Below are 19356 nucleotides of genomic sequence, written 5' to 3'. Positions count from 1 at the left end.
GAATGCATGTGGCAGGGTAAAAGGTATATGAGTTAAAGGGCAGTAACATATCTAAATATGATTGCATGTGGAGGATGGTAGTCATGTGTTTGGTTAAAGGACAGTAACATATCTAAACATGAATGCACAAGGCAGGATAGTAGCTTTGTGTTGATAAAGGAAAGTAACGCCTCTAAACATGACAGCACGGGACAGGATGGTAGTTGTGTGTGGTTACAGGACAGTAACATATCTAAACATTAATGCATGGGGCAGGATGGTAGCTGTGTTTGGTTAAAGGACAGTAGCATATCTAAACCTGAATGCATGGAGCAGGATGGTAGGTGTGTATTTAAAGGACGGTATCATATCTAAACATGAATGCATGGTGCAGGATGGTATGTGTGTGTGTGTGTATAAGGGACAGTAACATATCTAAACCTGAATGCATGGGGCAGGGTGAAAGGTGTTTGGGTTAAAGGCCAGTAACATATCAAAGCATGAATGCATGTGGCAGGGTAAAAGGTATATGAGTTAAAGGGCAGTAACATATCTAAATATGATTGCATGTGGAGGATGGTAGTCATGTGTTTGGTTAAAGGACAGTAACATGTCTAAACATGAATGCACGAGGCAGGATAGTAGCTTTGTGTTGATAAAGGAAAGTAACACCTCTAAACATGAAAGCACAGGACAGGATGGTAGCTGTGTGTGGTTAAAGGACAGTAACACATCTAAACATGAATGCATGGGGCAGGATTGTAGCTGTGTGTGGTTAAAGGACAGTAACATATCTGAACATGAATGCATGAGTCAGGATGGTAGCTGGCCATGGTTAAAAAACACTGACATATATAAACATGAAAGCGTGTGGCAGGATGGTATCTGTGAGTGATTCAAAGGACATTAAAATACCTAAACATGAATACATGGACCAGGATTGTAGCTGAATGAGATTAAAGGAGAGTAACATATTTAAATATGAATGCATGGAGCATGATGGTAGGTGTGTGTTTATAGGACAGTAACATATCTGGTGCAGCGGTAGTGTTGTCGCCTCACAGCAAGAGGTTCTCCCGTTTGATTCGTGGCTCAAGCGCCTTCTGTGTGGAGTCTGCATGTCCTCCCCACAGTCGAGTGGCATTTGAAAGACATGTGTAAATGGGTGTGCCTTTGTTCTAGGTTGGGCATTGAGCTGACACCTCGGCACCGCAAAAATATACTGCCAATCATTAGCGGACCGGAGTTCCACTGTGGTGATCCCTAACTGGGAAAAGCCAAAAGAAGAAGCAGAACAACAACATATCTAAACATGAATGCATGGGGTAGGATGGTAAGGATTTGTGGTTAAAGCACAGTAACATATATAAATAGAAATGTATCGGGCAGGATGGTAGGTGTGTGTGGTTAAGTGGCAATAGCATCTCTAAACATGAAAGCATGGGGCAGGGTGGTATGTCTGGGTGGATAAAGGACAGTATTGATATCAAACATGAATGTATGTGGTAGGATGGTAGATGTGTGCAGTTAAACAACAGTAAGATATTTAAATGTGAATGTATTGGGCAGGATGGTTGATATGTGCAGTTAAACAACAGTAACATATCTAAATATGAATATATGGGGCAGAATGGTGGGTCTGTGTGGTTAAGATCAGTAACATATCTAAACCTGAACGCATGGGGCAGGATGGTAGCTGGGTCCGGTTAAAGAATAGTAACATATCTAGAAATTAATGCATGAGGCAGAGTGGATGGTGTGTGTGTGTGTGTGTGTGTGTGTGTGTGTGTGTGTGTGTGTGTGTGTGTGTGTGTGTGTGTGTGTGTGTGTGTGTGTGCGTGTGTGCGTGTGTGTGTGTGCGTGTGTGCGTGTATGTGTGTGTGTGTGTGTGTGTGTGTGTGTGTGTGTGTGTGTGTGTGTGGGGTTAAAGGACAAGAACATATCTAAAATATCTAAATATGAATGGATGCTTTTCCCGCAGCGCCATCCCTAAAGAACATACATGTCCTAGGTTACTCTGCAGTCCCAGGGTGTAGTGTGCACACTGCTTACTCGGCTTCAACACCCTCCCTGTCCTGAAACTAAAGGAACCCTCTGTATCTCTGACACCTTCTGCTGGACCAGGTTTCCCCAGAGGACAAGTGTTTTTTGCTATTGTTAAAACTAAACCTTGCTCGGCTTCAACACCCTCCATGTCCAGAAACTAAAGGAACCCTCTGTGTCTCTGACACCTTCTGCTGGACCAGGTTTCCCCAGAGGACAAGTGTCTCTCAATTCCTCTTACTCTATTCACCCACGCTCTCCCTCCATACCCACCCCATTCTCCTCTTATGATAAATGCATACAGACTAATAAAACCTTGACCTCATTCCTTTGTTTTACTCTCTTCTAGGTTGCTCGGCTTCAACATCCTCCCCGTCCTGAAACTAAAGGAACCCTCTGTATCTCTGACACCTTCTGCTGGACCAGGTTTCCCCAGAAGACAAGTGTTTTCTGCTACTGCTAAAACTAAATGTAAGCTCCTGCAGGCTTTAATTTTACTGCTCCTCTGTGCTACAATAACTTGTTGTATTAGACTCGATACTGTACAGTACGCCCTGATAGCGTGCACACTCACAGGGACTATACCTCCTCTATGTCCTCTCAGCTGCAACCCTGTACTTCTGCCAGTAGGTGGCAGCAAAGCTCCATTATTCTCCCCCTCCTCCTTTTTTGAACAGGATTACTGTTTGTTTTTCTCTAGGTGCCTGCTGTTCAGTTACTGAATGCAGTTCTTACCTGCTCCAACTGATACCTTTTCCCTGCTCACCTCCACTGGGGGTGCTTCTGCTTGCTTCGCTCCCCTCTCTGGCCCCATATCCCACCCGCCCCTACCACCTCTACATTTATACCCACATAGCCACACCTTCTTCCTCTCCTACCAATTATCACTCACCTCTCCCATCTCTCCAAATATTCTACTGTTCAACCTGCTCCTACATTTTGTTCACCTACCATATACCCACTCTTAGCGGCTCCAGTCAATCAAGCTTTCAATACATATATCCTTCTCTATTCAACTACTATTACTTCTCAACTTATCCTATATCCACTACCTTACCCAGCCCATTTCCACTAACCACTAACCATCTTTTCACACAACCAACCAACCAACCTACTCCCACCACTCTGACTCACTTATCCCTATATCCAGCCTATATCCCATAAATGATTTTCTACTTTTCCCTATAAACCTATTACTCAACACAACCAATCTACCCCCTCTAACCATCAAAACCCTCACAATTCTAACAAAGCTCAACCTAGATTCTAAGCAGTCCAAATACCCCTCCAGCCTAATCCAACGTCTAACTACCATCCTGCTATCTGGAGATATACACCCCAACCCAGTCCCCCGCACCTCCCCTTCCACATCTAAATCCATCCTACTAGCTTCTCTAAATGCCCAAAGCATAGCCAACAAAATCCCCAACCTCCATGCCTGGCTTGTACACAATAAACCTGACATCGTGTCCATCTCTGAAACTTGGTTAAAACCTCACATAAAAGACTCTGAAATAGCACCACCCAACTATTCTATCATCATAAAAGACAGAACCCACAAAAATGGGGGGGAGTAGCTCTCCTATACGCATCCTCCTTGTCAGTTACTCCCTATAACAAACCTACTCCCCACTTCACTAATGCCGATTTACTCCTATCATTACTTCAAGTAAATAAACACAAATACATATGTATAGCCTCTCTTTACATCCCCCCTGGTGACAATATTTCAATACTTGAAGATATCCTCTCATGGCTGTCAACCAACATTAAAAATGAAACAATAATTTTGGGAGACATGAATATTAATTGGTCCTCCATTCAGTCTCTCACAAATCCACTAAATATAAACCTCTATAATTTCTCTCAGCTAATCAACTCTGTAACTAGGCCCTCAAAAAACTTCTCCAGTGGCAGCACTGTAGACTGGATCTTAGTCTCCCACCCTCAGAATTTCTCTAACAGTGGCACCCTTCCCGATTCCCTCAGTGACCACCTCCCCACTTTCACACACCGACTTCCTTCACCCTTACATCTAACTCACAACTATATCACTACTTGCAACCTAAAAAACTTCAACCCAGATACATTTTCTAACTCCCTAAAATTAATAAACTGGAACCCTCTAAAAACTCTACCCCTGGAAAATGCAGTTGCCTACTTCAACTCAACTTTCTTAAACTTCCTAGATTGCCATGCCCCCATAAAAGCAAAAAGAATAAAAATCAAAACGGCCCCTTGGCTAATCAAGAACACACTAGCTATCATGTACCTTAGAGATAAAGCATGAGCACGTCACCAGAAAAACGAGTCTCCCTCCGAACTTAATGAATACAAGACACTCCACTGCAGACCGACAGCATTATTTCTCCTTGCTCCAAAACAACCATAAAACAAACCCACAAAAAGTTTGGAAAGGTATCTCCACCCACCTTAATCCCGGCAAAATAGAAAATCCCAGCCCTGACCCTAATGCACTAGACATAGATCTAGCCACACAATTTAACTCCTTTTTCATCGACTCCATTTCTAAACTAACCTCATCCTTTTCAAACACTACACCCTCCATTTCTCCTCCACCCTTCTCTAACAATACTGCACCCTCCACTTCTGCATCTCCTTTCACATCTTCCCCATCATCACCACTCTCTAACACCCTCTCTTCTCAGCCCCTACCTTTCTTAGTAAATCCCATACCCACATCTACCATAAAAAACTCCTCCAGAAATTGAAACCATGTTCAAATGCCCCTGATAACATTCCCTCATACTTTCTAAGCATAGCCATATAAGCCATTGCCTTGTACCCCAGGTTTGGAAAAAGGCTTTTATCATACCCTTACATAAAGGAGGCAACAATAACAATATCTCAAATACCACCCTATCGCCATCCTATCTCCCATCTCCAAAATACTAGAAAAGTGCATCACCACAAATCACTCGTTACTCAAAAACTCACTTCTGGCACATCTAATCTCCCTGTGGGAATGCTCCTGTCCCACCCCACATAATCCCTTCTCCTCTTTACACTGGCAACATCTACTTCACTTCATTCTCTAATTCTTACAGCTGCTCTAGCATGTGCTAAGTCATGAGCAACAAGCTACTTAGAATCTGTAAATTGTACTATTTCCATCAGAAAATATACCTTTAAATGCAATGTTCTCTAAAATGCAGTGCTTTTTTATTTAGTTTATATACACAAAGTTCTTTCTAATGTAATTGTTTTGCTTTTTTTTACTATTCTGCAATATTTGTACTTAATGTAACAAAACCATGACTGCAATATTTGCTTGTATTTGGAGCTTTTCTCCCCAGGATTCCATTGATAACAGGTTCTTTTTTGGCCCAATGGACTATCCTGGCAAAATAACCACAACTAAATATATAAATAAATAAATAAATGTGGCAGGTTTGCAGGTGTCTGTGTTTAAAGGACAGTAACATATCTAAACATGAATACATAGGGCAGGATGTTAGTTGGGTGTTATTAAAAGACAGTAACATATCTAAAAATGAACACTTGGTGCAGAATGGCAGGTGTGTGTTATTAAAGGACAGTAAGATATTTAAACAGGAATGCATGTGGAAGGATGGTAGCTGTGCATGACTAAAGGACAGTAACATAATTAAACATGAATGCATGGGGCAGGATAGTAGCTGCGTGTGGTTAAAGGACAGTAAAGTATCTTAAAAATGAATGCACAGGGTAGGATCATAGCTGAGTGTGGTTAAAGGAAATCAACATATCTTCACAGGAATGCATCTGGCAAGGTGGAAGTTGTGTGAGTTAAATGACAGTAACATATCTAAACATGAATGCATGTGGCAGTATGGTAGATGTGTGTACTCAAAGGATAGCAATATATCAAAAAATTAATGCATGGGGCAAGATGGTAGATGTGTGTGGTTAAAAAGCTATTAAGATACATAAACATGAATGCATGTGGATGGATGGTAGCTGTGTGTCATTAAAGGACAGTAACATATGTAAACATGAATGCATGGGGCAGTACGGTAGTACTGTTGTTAAATGAAGGAAACATATCTGAACATGAATGCATGGACCAGGATGGCAGATGTGATTTCTTAAAAATCAGTAACATACCTAAACATGAATGCATGGTTCATATCTACATATGAGTGCATTTCGCATGATGAAAGCTGTGTGTGTGTGTGTGTGTGTATGTGTGTGTGTGTGTGTGTGTGTGCGTGTGTGTGTGTGTGTGTGTGTGTGTGTGTGTGTGTGTGTGTGTGTGTGTGTGTGTGGGTATGTGTGTGTGTGTTTAAAGGACAGTAACATATCAAAACATGAATGCATGGGGAATGCTGGTAGCTGTGTGTGGTTAAAGGACAGTACCGTATCTAAACATGAACGCATGGGGCAGCATGGTACATGTGTGTAGTTAAAGGATATTAACATATTTAAACCAAAATGCATGGAGCAGGATGGTAGGAGTATATGGTCAAAGGACAGTAAGATATCTAAACATGAATGTACATGTCAGGATGGCAGGTGTGCATGCTTAAATAAGAGTACCATATCAAAACATTAATGCACATAGCAGAATGGTACTTGTGTGTGTGAGATCAAAGTACAGTAACATATCTAAACATGAATGTGTGAGACAGTACAGTAGGTTATCTATTGCTAAATAGCAGAAACATATCTGAAGATGACTGTATGGACCAGGATAGTAGGTGTGATTGCTTAAAAATCAGTAACATATCTAAACATGATTGCATGGGTCAGGACGGTAGCTCTCTGTGGTTAAAAGACATTAGCATACCTAAATATCAATGTATTTGGTAGGATGAATGGTGTGTCTGTGGTTAAATGACAGTAACATATCTAAACAGGAATGTATGTGGAAGAATGGTAGCTGTGCCAGGATAATGGGCATCAACATATGTAAACAGGAATGCATGAGGCAGGGTGGCATTTATTTCTGGTTATAGGACATCAGCATATATAAACATGAATGCATGTGAAAGTGTGAAAGGATTATAGGTATCTGTGTTTAAGGACACTAACATATCTAAACATGATTGCACAGTGCAGGATGGTAGGTATTTGTAGTTAAAGGAGAGTAACATATCAAAACATGAATGCATGTGGCCTTATTATAGGTGTGTGTGGTTCAAGGATAGTAACATATCTAAACACGAATGCATGTAGCAGGATGGTAGCTATGTGTGGTTAAAGTACAGTAACATATCTAAACAGGAATGCATGGGGCAGGATGGTAGCTATGTTTGGTTAAAGGAGAGTAACATATCAAAACATGAATGCATGTGGCCTTATGATAGGTGTGTGTGGTTCAAGGATAGTAACATATCTAAACACGAATGCATGTAGCAGGATGGTAGCTATGTGTGGTTGAAGTACAGTAACATATCTAAACAGGAATGCATGGGGCAGGATGGTAGATATGTGTGGTTAAATAACAGCAACCTATCTGAACATGAATGCATGGGTCAGGATGGTAGGAGAGGGAGGTTAAAGGACAGTAGCATATCTAAACCTGAATGCATGGAGCAGGATAGTAGGTGTATAATTAAAAGAAAAAGCATATCTAAACATGAATGTTTGGGGCAGGATGATATGTGTGTGTCGATAAAGAACAGTATTGATATTAAACATGAATGTATGTGGTAGGATGGTAGATGTGTGCAGTTAAACAAAAGTAACATGTCTAAATGTTGAATGTATGGTGCAGGATGGTGGGTCTGTGTGGTTAAGGACAGTAACACATCTATATATGAATGTGTGGGGTTGAGGATAGGAGTGTGTGTTTAAAAGATAGTAACATACAGTATGTAAACATGAATACATGTGGAAGGATGGTAGCTGTGTGTGATTAAAGGACAGTAACATATCTAAACATGAATACATGGGGTAGGATGGTTGCAGTGAGTGGCTGAAGGACAGTAAAATATCTAAATGCGAATGTATGTGGCAGGATGGAAGGTGTGTGTGGTTAAAAGACAGTAACATATACAAAAATGAACACACGGGGCAGAATGGTAAGTGTGTGTGGTTAAAGTACAGTAACATATCTAAACCTGAATGCATGTGGAAGGATGGTAGCTATGTGTGGTTAAAGGACAGCAAAATATCTAAACTTGAATGCATGTGGCATGATGTTAGCTTTGTGTGGTTAAAGGACAGTAACATATCTAAACATGAATGCATGGGGCAGGGTGAAAGGTGTGTGGGCTAATCTATCTAACTCCTGTGTGGGGATATATTCACAAAAGTGGGATCCTGAGTAACTGAACATAAGTGGCTGTACTGACTGATCTCACCCTAGCTGCTGAGAGAGTATGATCACTTCAGAGTGACAATCAGACTAATACCCCACATTTCTACTACAACTCCAGGAGTGCATATTGTTTTATCTGTAGGCATACCATCCTCAGGCCAGTGACATAATTGTCCCTAATGGCATCATGCCTCACATATGTACTTCGACATATATGTGAACTGGGAACAAATTAGCAGATCTGTAGGAGTGTCACCCAAGCAAAGTTTTCTACTACACATTCCACAAAAGATCTGTCAGTTGCATTATGCAGTGTTCATGATTATTTTTTCCCACTTTACTGTGAATGTCTTGATCACACACAGGAAGGAAACTGAAATGGAGCATAGACAAGAAATGACCAGTCAGCTGTGGGCTGAGATGCGCATAGCACTGTAATAAGCACTCCTATCCTTATGACTGTCAGTAGCATTATGTCTGGCAAGTGTAGGTTTGCTCATGGCAAAAGTGTGGTATGTGCACATGGTCAATTTGTACATGTGTTTTTTTCAGTGGGTACACCTAACAGCTGTGTTTTGAGGTGTCAAAAGTTCCAGTCATGGGTTGCAATTAACTACCTGCATCCACGCCTGGACCCTCAGTAACAAGTTCCATGCAGGTTGAGACCACAAAGTAGTACTGCATCAAGGCCACATGTGGTCTCAGGTCTTGACAACCCTTGCTTATGAAGTGACATCAGGTCAGTGGCACAGAATTGCACAACTTCAGTGTCATGAAAGGAAATAATTGGTGAGTGCATTCACCACATGTGCCTCCTGTGACATGCTTCCGCCACCCAGCTTGTATTGGCCGTCTAGTGTTTTCCCTTCCTCTATCTTTTATGCAAAGATGATGGCTGCGATGCCTGTCACCCAAAAATGCTTTCGCAGTTGTACTGTGTAGAGAAGATGCCTGCTGCACAGTTTGATCATCCAGGAGCAATTTATGAAGCCAAAAAAGATATGGAAGGTTCATAAAGTAACTCAGAACTTCTCATGTTTTTCAATCATTTTGCATTTGAATTACATTTGAAAACTTATAACTATACCTGGTTGAGAGGCAAGACATGTATCTGAAATCCACTTTTAAATGTTACCTGGATACTGTGGATCCACTTCCACTATTAAATATAACCTGCATACTGTGTGCATGGATGACATCCCCCACCTTGCTGAAAAATTTTTGCTGATAGTAATGAAACCTCTTCTTGAAAAAATTCAGGACTATTATATTATCAGATTTTGCTTAATGCAGGCTACCCAGAGTTTTCAAGTGTATTATCCAGTACCAAAGCAAGGGTCGGGCAAATGAGGTAACAACTTTGGCACCAGCTTGTAGGGGGCAGAAATGACTAAAGACAAAGCTGGTCAGCTTCCTTGCTGACAGTAAGCAATTTGCTTAATAGGCATTTTGCAAACTACTTCGCTGTCCTGTTTTTTTTTTTTTTTTTTTTTTTTTTTTTAAATAAAAGTAGTGGTTAGGCAGTTTTCAAGTTGTCTAGATAGCTTGCAAATTGTTAATCTGTTTTTTTAAAAGTGTTTGACAGTTTATAAGCTGTCATTAAATATTCAGTTTTGAGTATAGATAGCGGGTTAGGCAAACCGCAAATGATTGTGCTCCAAGATTGCCAAATTCCCTTGCTACAGCTCTGCTGGTTGCCTAAAAATGCAATAATACAGCATTACGGAAACAGATGTATAAAGTTCTGCATTTTTTAAATCTGCTGTACTATATACATCAGCTGGCCACTTACTAACATTATACCTACACAGAGTGTTCTTATAAGAGGAAGTGTGGTGTAAAATCTTCTATATGTATCACTTTATACATTATTTGTACAATACTAAAAAGAAGCCACTAAATGATATAGTTTTTTTTCAGACAAGATTTGTTTGTGAAGCATTTATATATTGGGTCATGTACAAACCTGTGCAAAACAGAGTATCCCTGCTCATTAGGCTGAAAGACTTGTAATTGTATCCATGGATCCCACATTGATTTATTGCCCAGAGTACACTAAGAATGCTGTGTGTTTCAGGTCTGGTACATCTTCTTGACTCATGGTTGCTCAAAAAACACAGTCTTGCAGCCAGGTGCTTAAGTTTGTTGCAGAACACAGATTCTGCTTTTCTCACTCAAACTCAAATAATGTGCTTAGTCAAAGTGCTGCAGCTGTACAGACAGAGTGGAGGTGATGCATCTTAGCTTAACATATTCAAGTTTCAGTCAGGTAAATGTGACAGCAGTGGAAATGGAGTTAGAGAGGATGCGGGATTATAGTTTAGGTTTTTAGCCAGTGGATAGGAGGGTGAATCAAGATTAGTGTGTGGGAATAGAGTTTAGGTTTAGGAGGTGGGAGGACAGTTTAGGGTTAAGGTTTGATCATGGACTTTAGGTTAAGGGGTTTTTGAGGATTAGAGGAGAAATCAGAGAATTTCAGGTTAGGGATTGGTAGGGGAGTTTTACACAGGAGATGACTGGGGATTTTAGATATAGGCAGGGGGAGTAGAGATTTCGGGTTTCGGAGCAATCTGTGACATCATGTTTAGGAAGCAGGAAGCAAGAGCTATAGAGGGGTGAGCGGTTGGCATAATGGTTATGGTGTTTACCTTACAGACACAAGGTACAGGGTTCAATTCTCACATGGGGTAACTTGCTAGGCTTAAAATGGCCACAAGGGCAGTTAGCTTAGTATGAATGTATTAATCTTAATCTAGAGTGACTGGGGAATTTAGATTTTGGGAGACAGAAGGGAGTTTTAGAGTTAAGCAGTAATCAGGCACTTTAGGTTTAGGGAAAGGAAGGATGGGAAGTTTTAGGTTTAGGGATATGGAGCAAGGATTCAGGTTAGGGTTAGGGACCTGGGTGTAGTTTTATGGTTAGCGCTGTTTAGCACTAAGCAGTTTACTTGAGTGAGGTGTTGGGAATGTTGGCTAATTCAGTAGGCTCAGGCTAGTTGGAGTTAGATCACTTGCTGTTTAGAGCAAGTGACAGGAAGCATGTCACTAGCACTTGTAGAAGATTCCTGTGTTTCTCTATGCAGTAGCTACTTCTGTAGCCAAATTCATTATCTAAACTAGATTAGCAACATCTGTTTCATTAGTTTTGCCCCTGCACCTATAGAAAAAACTAATGTGGTATAAAACACGCTTTCCTTTGGGAACTGAGTCTTATGTTTTGCAATAATTTTTCCATTCGTATTCTACACAATAGTGCTGAAGCTGTACTGAGAATGCACATGAGAATTGCCCCTTGGTCATTCCAAACTTCTCCTCTATTCATTTACTAATTATTGAGACTTATTTGAAATCACCCATTTTATATTCTTATGGTCCATGTGAGCTTGCAGTCTGTCGAACTGAGGAAAACAAACAACCCACTGCTGGCAGACAAAACCTGTCAGGTAAGAGGAAGGAAGGAGATAGAAATTATCAGACAAAGAGCACATAAGACTTGGCCAACTGTTGATAAAGAGCTCTTGTTTTAATATTCACAGGACATGGAAGAGTTAATAAGGGGCCTTGAGTTTTTTTAGAGTTTTCAGTTACCAGTCATTTCAGTTCTGTGTATATGTATGCAAATGTCACTGCTGCTATTCCAGTCAAAATATCACATGCCTTTATTCCAGAAACAACTCAGAAGGGTTTAGTCTACCTTATAGATAACATTCTCAATAACAGCAGACTTATGAAGAATAACGCATCAAATTATTTCCACCTTAGTCATCATCGTCATCATCATCACCATCAACTCCCTTTTTTCCATTTTTCTGTATGAGGTCAGCAGCTTTCTCAATTTGGTGCAACTCTCCTACCATCTTCAAGCGTCATGCCTAACTGTTGCAGGTCTTCTCGTTGACACTCTATCCATCTCTTTGCTGGATGACATCATTTCCTCTTGCCTTGTTCCTATTATGTCCTAAATATTGTTCAACAAATTGTCTTCTGCTTTCCTCCACATGGACCCAAACCATCGTAATCTCTTCTTGACATTCTCTGCAACTATTCTGCCTTCTGTGCTGATGCTATAATGTCTTTGTCTGTCCCATAATATGCACCATACCACCCATCTCAGGCACTTCATCTCCATCACTTCTAGTTTCCTCAACTGTTCTGCCTTTACTGCCCCGGATTTTGTACCATATACAAGTAGTAGTCACATCACTGTTTAGTACACCTTACTTTCCAGCTTCTTTGGCATTCTTCAGTCACACATCTCTAGACTCTAGGCTGCAACCCCTCTGATTTTAGCCTTGATCTCCTCATTCAGACTTTCCTTCTTCTAAAAAACCCTCCCAGATGCAAGAAGCTGATAACCTATTCCACTATTTTCCTTTCTGTCTCAGTTTTCAGCTTCTACTAATTTCCCCTATTTGCTGCCATGACAAGTGTTTTGTCTGTACTCACATTCATCCCATATTCTTTGCTTTGCATTCCATTCCTCTAGCATTTCCCAATGGTCCAGCTCAGAGTCCCCTTGTAATGCCACATCATCTACATTCAGCAGCTTTGTTGATCTATCCCTTCAGACCTATTTGCTAATGTAGTCCTGTCACCAGTATCAAAAGCAGTGGGAGCAGACCTGATCCCCCGATGCGTACCCACCCCCACTGGGAACCCTTCTGTGACATTGAGGACTGTTCATAATTGTGTCATGGGGTCCTTTTACATATTCTGCAGCCAAACTCAGCTTACTTGGAACCTTGCAATATGCTTTCTCAAAGTCTATGAATGCCCTAGAAAGCAAACTAACTAGCTAACTAACTAAATAAATAACCCAGTGACCTTTTCTTATTAGGAGGAAGTCTACCAGAGTTGCATGTTTACCACTCTTATATGGGATCATATGTTCTTGTACTTCCAACTTAATAAACGCATTAAAAAAACTCCTGCCAGTGAGATTGTTAGAAAGAGACCAAAGTCCCATATTCATTAACAGGTAGGAAATCTCCCCTTTAAAAGTATGCCCTGAAGCCTCTACCATATGAGGAATGCCATTTCCAAGTCACTAAGACTATAATGTGTTTGTATAGGCACACACACACACACACACACACACACACACACATATATATATATATATATATATATATATATATATATATATATATATATATATATATTTAAATATATGGGTGTACTTTCCTACAACGAAAATTCACTTTTTCCAAATGGGAAAGTATATCCTCACGTAAACGAAAGTGCACTTTAACAAAAGTGCAGTTTCACTTAAGCTCACTAGACCAAACCTACTGCCCCACAATGGAAGGCATTGAAAAATGGGCTATGTCCTCCACTGTGGTGCGATAGTCACAGACCTTAGGTTAGGGCACAGGTCAAGGTAAGGGGATAGCCCTAGTAACTATCCCCTTACCCTAACCTGTGACCTAACCCTAAGATCTGTGACTGCTAGTCCATTCGGTCTAGTGGGTTCGCAAGAGTGCACTTTCGTTAAAGTGCACTTTCACATTAGTGTGAGTGTACTTTTGAAGTTTGAAGTAGTGAACTTTTGTTCTTCAAAAGTATACCCATATACACACACACACACACACACACATATATATATATATATATATATATATATATATATATATATGTATATATATGTATATATATATATATGTATACATATATATAAATATATATGGGTCTATATTATATGCTCGAAGTTTGAAAACTTTGAACATTTAATATTCAAATTTAAATTTTCGAAGTTTCAAACATCGAACATACAATAAAAAAAAAACAAAAAACAAATGGAACATACCTGACTAGTGTAGGAAGGGGGGCCAGCACCCTTGCACCTCCCACAACCCTCACTCTTTTTATATATACCAACTCCGAGACCGCACCTACAGACATTATTTTTGGGTTTGGGTTTTTTTTTTTTTTTAATATGTTCAAAGTTTTATAACTTCGCACATTTAAATTTGATATTGACTGGTGATTTCCTGTTTGGATCCGTTGCTCTCTTTCATTAGTTTATCATCTTTTCTCGTGGTCAATGTTCGAAGTTATAAAACATTGAACATATGATATAGTCCATATATATATATATATATATATATATATATATATATATTTGTATGTCTTGATGGGTGTACATTGCTTGACTGACCAAGCAAAACATCGAACAACAATGCATTCAAATGCTGGAAATATAGATTATCAAAAAAAAAACACTCTCTCTCTTTTCTGTTTTTGGGTTGGCAGTTGGGCAAGCCCAATGCATCTTCCACTGCCCCTGCTAATTGCATATACCTAGTTTGAGATTGTACTATTATGGGGAAATGACAAATTCTCTTATTCTTGCGGTGCCATGATTTTCTAGTCCAAACAGATGGTATGTGCATTTAGCTGGTAGCCAATAGGACAAGCGAGATTTAAAGAACTGGATTTTGTCAAGATGGCCACATGATAAGATAGCCTTGTCTTATTTAGAATAACCACTATTTACAATGAAATTACACAGGATATGAAGTGCAACCTTTCAAAAAAGCTGATCCACAAATGATATAGCACTTAAAAATTGGTGCTCTGCCTCACCCGGTATTGCAGAAATTAGCATATTTAGCTATTGGTTAAATATAGTGTCCATGTAACAGCTAGATATGTCACCATCAGAGTAGGTCTAACAATGCTGAAGAACATACCTTTTTAGCAAAACAAAAGTAACTTAAAATGTGGAAAAAGTTGCTTTCCTACCAGACACAAACTGCACATTTAATTTGTATCTCTTAACTTCACATTGTACATTACTAATGAAACAAGTAACACTGCTCGATGTCAGTTAGTAGTCCTTAGTTCACTATAACACAACACTCATTCTGATAGTTTGAGGACCATGGAGGATGCACCATATTTCTATTTAAAGATAAGTGTTAAGTGGAGGGGGTAAGCAAAACAACCCTGCATTTGCAATGTTTTGCAACAAAGAATTATGGGGTGACACCATTATGACTATTCTGTTCTAGCTTGGCACATGAACTGAAACCAAACAGCATCACAAAGCATGCTGAAAGAAAATATAACATAAAGAGATACTTATAATATATTTACTGTTAACATTTTGACTGTAGGCTTTTAGATATGCTTACATTGTAGCAATGCTTTATTTCTACAATGATCTATACATTTGTCGTGGTGGTTATATTTTTGTCTTTTCTGGCCTGGAAGAAATATTTGAGTACTGCTATCAATTTTCCATCTCACAAGTAGTGTTAACAACCAAAAGTTGCTGAACTGTAAAAGACAATATTCAAATACTCTGAAGGTATGTTTTAAAAAGAAATAAAATGCTACTACTAACTGAGAGAATGAGATAATATTTAATTTTGTGTTACATTTAATGCCATAGCACTTTATTGAAAAAAAGAAGTTTAAATTAAATAAACTTGAATTTAGTTATGTGTGCGTAACTGTTAAACTTGGTCCTAGAAAGTAGGAGAAAACTCAGAGTAGAATACAGCAGCACAACGGTGCAGGGAAGCAGTCAAAGAATGTAATAAACCAAAAAATAAAACAATTAAACATACCTCTAGCTATGAAAAAGCACATTATTGGTGACTCTGAAGTATGTTTATTTCGTTTCAATGTAGAATTCCTCATATCACGAGGTGTATGTAAGATGCATTAACAATGTCTGTTGTCACAGCTTTCTAACTATGTGTGTATATCTATATCTATCTATCTATCTATATATATATATATATATATATATATATATACATATATATATATATATATATATATATATTATATATATATATATTAAAATATACCTATACATATTTATATATATTTTGATGATGTCTTCTGAGGTGAGGTTGGGGATTTTCTGTTAGGCCCTATTTCCCTATGAACACACATGTAGCACTCCTGGGTTTTGGAGATTCAACAAATATAATATCAGACTGTCACTTACATCCATATCTAGAATACTTATTTGTTTATGTATTTATATTTGTGCACTGTGGTAATGCACTGATAGTGACCAATTTCAGGCTCAGACCGGGTGAAATACAAAATATTTCACAAACAAAATATAAGAAATGTAAACAATAACAGAGTAGCTCATACTAATTTCATTGAAAAAAATCCATATATAAAGTACAGTGAGCAAGCACAGTGTAATGTACATTCAAGCATAGTGTAGTGTGCAATATATCATGCATACAATATGTGCGCTAGTTTCTAAGGTGAGTGTAACCCTGTAGATTCGCCTAAAACCCTTGTAACAGTCACATTTACTGCTTCTCTGGTCTCCACTGAGGAAGTGGTATGAAGTGTGCATTTTCAGATGTTTCCTTTCTGTTTATCTTGTGAAACTGAAGAAACACAGTCCCTTTATTCTTCTCCCATCCTCAGACGGCACTTTCTGTGACAAAGATATTAATCAAACTCTGGTCATTAAGGTCATACTTAAAGCTTTATTGATCTGTGACAAAGAACCTAACAATATGTAGTATGTTAAGGCTTTATGGCGTTTCACATAAGCACACATTGAATAGAAGATCATAATTGGAAAAATGGAGTCTCCACAGGAAATCTGGTTCTGAGTGTTGATATCATTTCGTGAAATATCCTCCTGTAGATTCAGAGTTAATTAATCATGTACATTCTGAAATCCTTCCAATAAAATAGGGAAGGACTATAAATGCAGAGTATCTAACCAGAGAGTTTTCCTTGTTTTACCTTTTGTCTATTTTACACATTAAAAGAGCAGCACAGAATTGTAATTATGCCCTTTGCCTTCATTTATGCAGCAATCCTATAAAAGTATATACTCAATTTGATGTGCAAGTAAAACTTATTTCTTTTGTAAGTACCAATGGGTTCATGTTTAATAAAATATAATAATATGGAAAAAGTTACAGATGCTTTGCAAGAAAGCATTAGAATATAAATACTTAAAAATATTTCCAGTCACTTACTGATTTTCCCCCACAGCCTTCTGCATTTTCACACAAGACCTTCATTATCAAGCTGATTCAAGGGACAGCATGAGGCTTTCTTAAATTAGAGCTCTTTTTATAATAAGTTTACTGTTCAGAGGAAGTAACTGGCAGATGAGTAGGAGTGTGCTTAAAGGACATCAACATATCAAAGAAATAATGCATGGGGCAGGATGGTAGCTGTGTGCAGTTAAACAACAGTAACATATCCAAACCTGAATACATGGGGCAAGATGCTACATGTGTGTGGTTAAGGAAAGTAATGCATCTAAATATGAATGCTTGGGGCAGGATGGTTTGTTTGTGTAGTTTAAGGATGGTAACATAGCTAAACATGAATGCATGAGGCAGGATGGCAATTGTCTGTGGTTAAAGGAAAGTAACATCTCTAAATATGAATGCATTTCGCCTGAAGATAAGTGTATGTGGGGCTAAAGGACAGTAACATATGTAGCCATGAATGCATGTTGCAGGATGGTAGGCATGTGTATTTATAACACAGTAACATTTCTAAACACGAATGCATGGGGCAGGGCAGTAGCTTTGAGTGAATAAAGGAAAGTAAAATGTCTACAACTTGAATGCACAGGACAGGATGGTAGCTGTGTGTGGTTAAAAGGTCACTAACATATCTAAATATGAAGCATGGGACAGGACTTTCGCTGTGTGTGGTTAAAGGACAGTAACATATCTAAATATGAATGCATGGGACAGGACTGTAGCTGTGTGTGTTTAAAGGACAGTAACATATCTAAACATGAATGCATGTAGAAGGATGGTAGCTGTGTGTGGTTAAAGGAAAGTAACATATGTAAACATGAATGCATGGGGCAGGATAGTAGCTGTGTGTGTTTAAAGGACATCAACATATCTAAGAAGGAATACATGTGGCACATTGAAAGGTGTGCGTGGTTAAAGGACAGTAACATATCAACATATCTAGACATGAATGCACGTGGAGGATGGCAGTTGTTTGTGAGGTTAAAGGACAGTAACATATCTAAACATGAATGCATGGTGCAGGATAGTAGCTTTGTGTCGATAAAGGAAAGTAACACATCTAAACATGAATGCATGGGACAGGAAGGTAGCAGTGCATGGTAAAGGGCAGTGACATATCTAAACATTAAAGCATGTGGCAGGATGATAACTGTGTGTGGTTAAAAGGACACTAACATACCTAAAAATGAATGCATGGGAGAGGACAGTAATATATCTAAACATGAATGCAATGGACAGGATGGTAGCTGTGTGGGGTTAATGGGCACTAACATATCTAAATCTCAATGCATGAGGCAGCATGGTAGATGTGTGTGTTTAAAGGACAGTAACATATCTAAATATGACTGCATGTGGCAGGATGGTATCTTAAAATGTCGAATTCCTTTTATTTTCAATAATAATTTTTATTGTTTTCTTATATTCCATACAAAATTAAAACAATACAGAAAATTAAGAAAAAACTACCAACTAATGTAACTAACACTAACTCCATAACATATATACGATATTTACATAAATGCTTCCAAGTAACACATTGAATTATACACAAAGAGTATAAAAGTGGTTAAGATCAATTCGAGTAATGAACAGTTGCTGTTACAGAGTCTCTTAAAAGTGTAAAAATTCTTGCTAAATTCAAATATAAGATGTTACGCTAATACAATATTAAATACTTGTTCCCATATTTTTGGATTGTTAATATTTTTATTATGTTGATTCAAAAGTAATTTGTGAGCTACTATATGCCTTATTGCTAGTACTCTAAAATTATTCCATGATGTTTTGGATGGGTCTAACCAATTAGTAGCTATGTATAGCTTCATTAATAAGAAAATATTGATTAATACAATACATTGAGATTTAGAAAGTTCTTTTGGGGGAATATGTAAAATCATAAATTCCCATGACAATGTTATACTTTGGTAACCCATCTTCTGAAGTTGTATCTTTAGTGAGTTCCAAAGTGTGTATATGCATTTGCAACTCCAGAACATATGAAGATGATCAGCAGATTGATCCTTGCAGTATGGACAAACTGGTGAATTTTTGGAATTAAATTTATGCGGGCTAAGGC

The sequence above is a fragment of the Protopterus annectens genome, chromosome 8.part0 (genome assembly GCF_019279795.1).
Source record: "Protopterus annectens isolate FY-2018-M chromosome 8.part0, PAN1.0, whole genome shotgun sequence".
NCBI classification, from domain to species: domain Eukaryota; kingdom Metazoa; phylum Chordata; order Ceratodontiformes; family Protopteridae; genus Protopterus; species Protopterus annectens.
The sequence above is the reverse complement of the archived record's forward strand: the minus strand, read 5'-3'. Positions refer to the sequence as shown.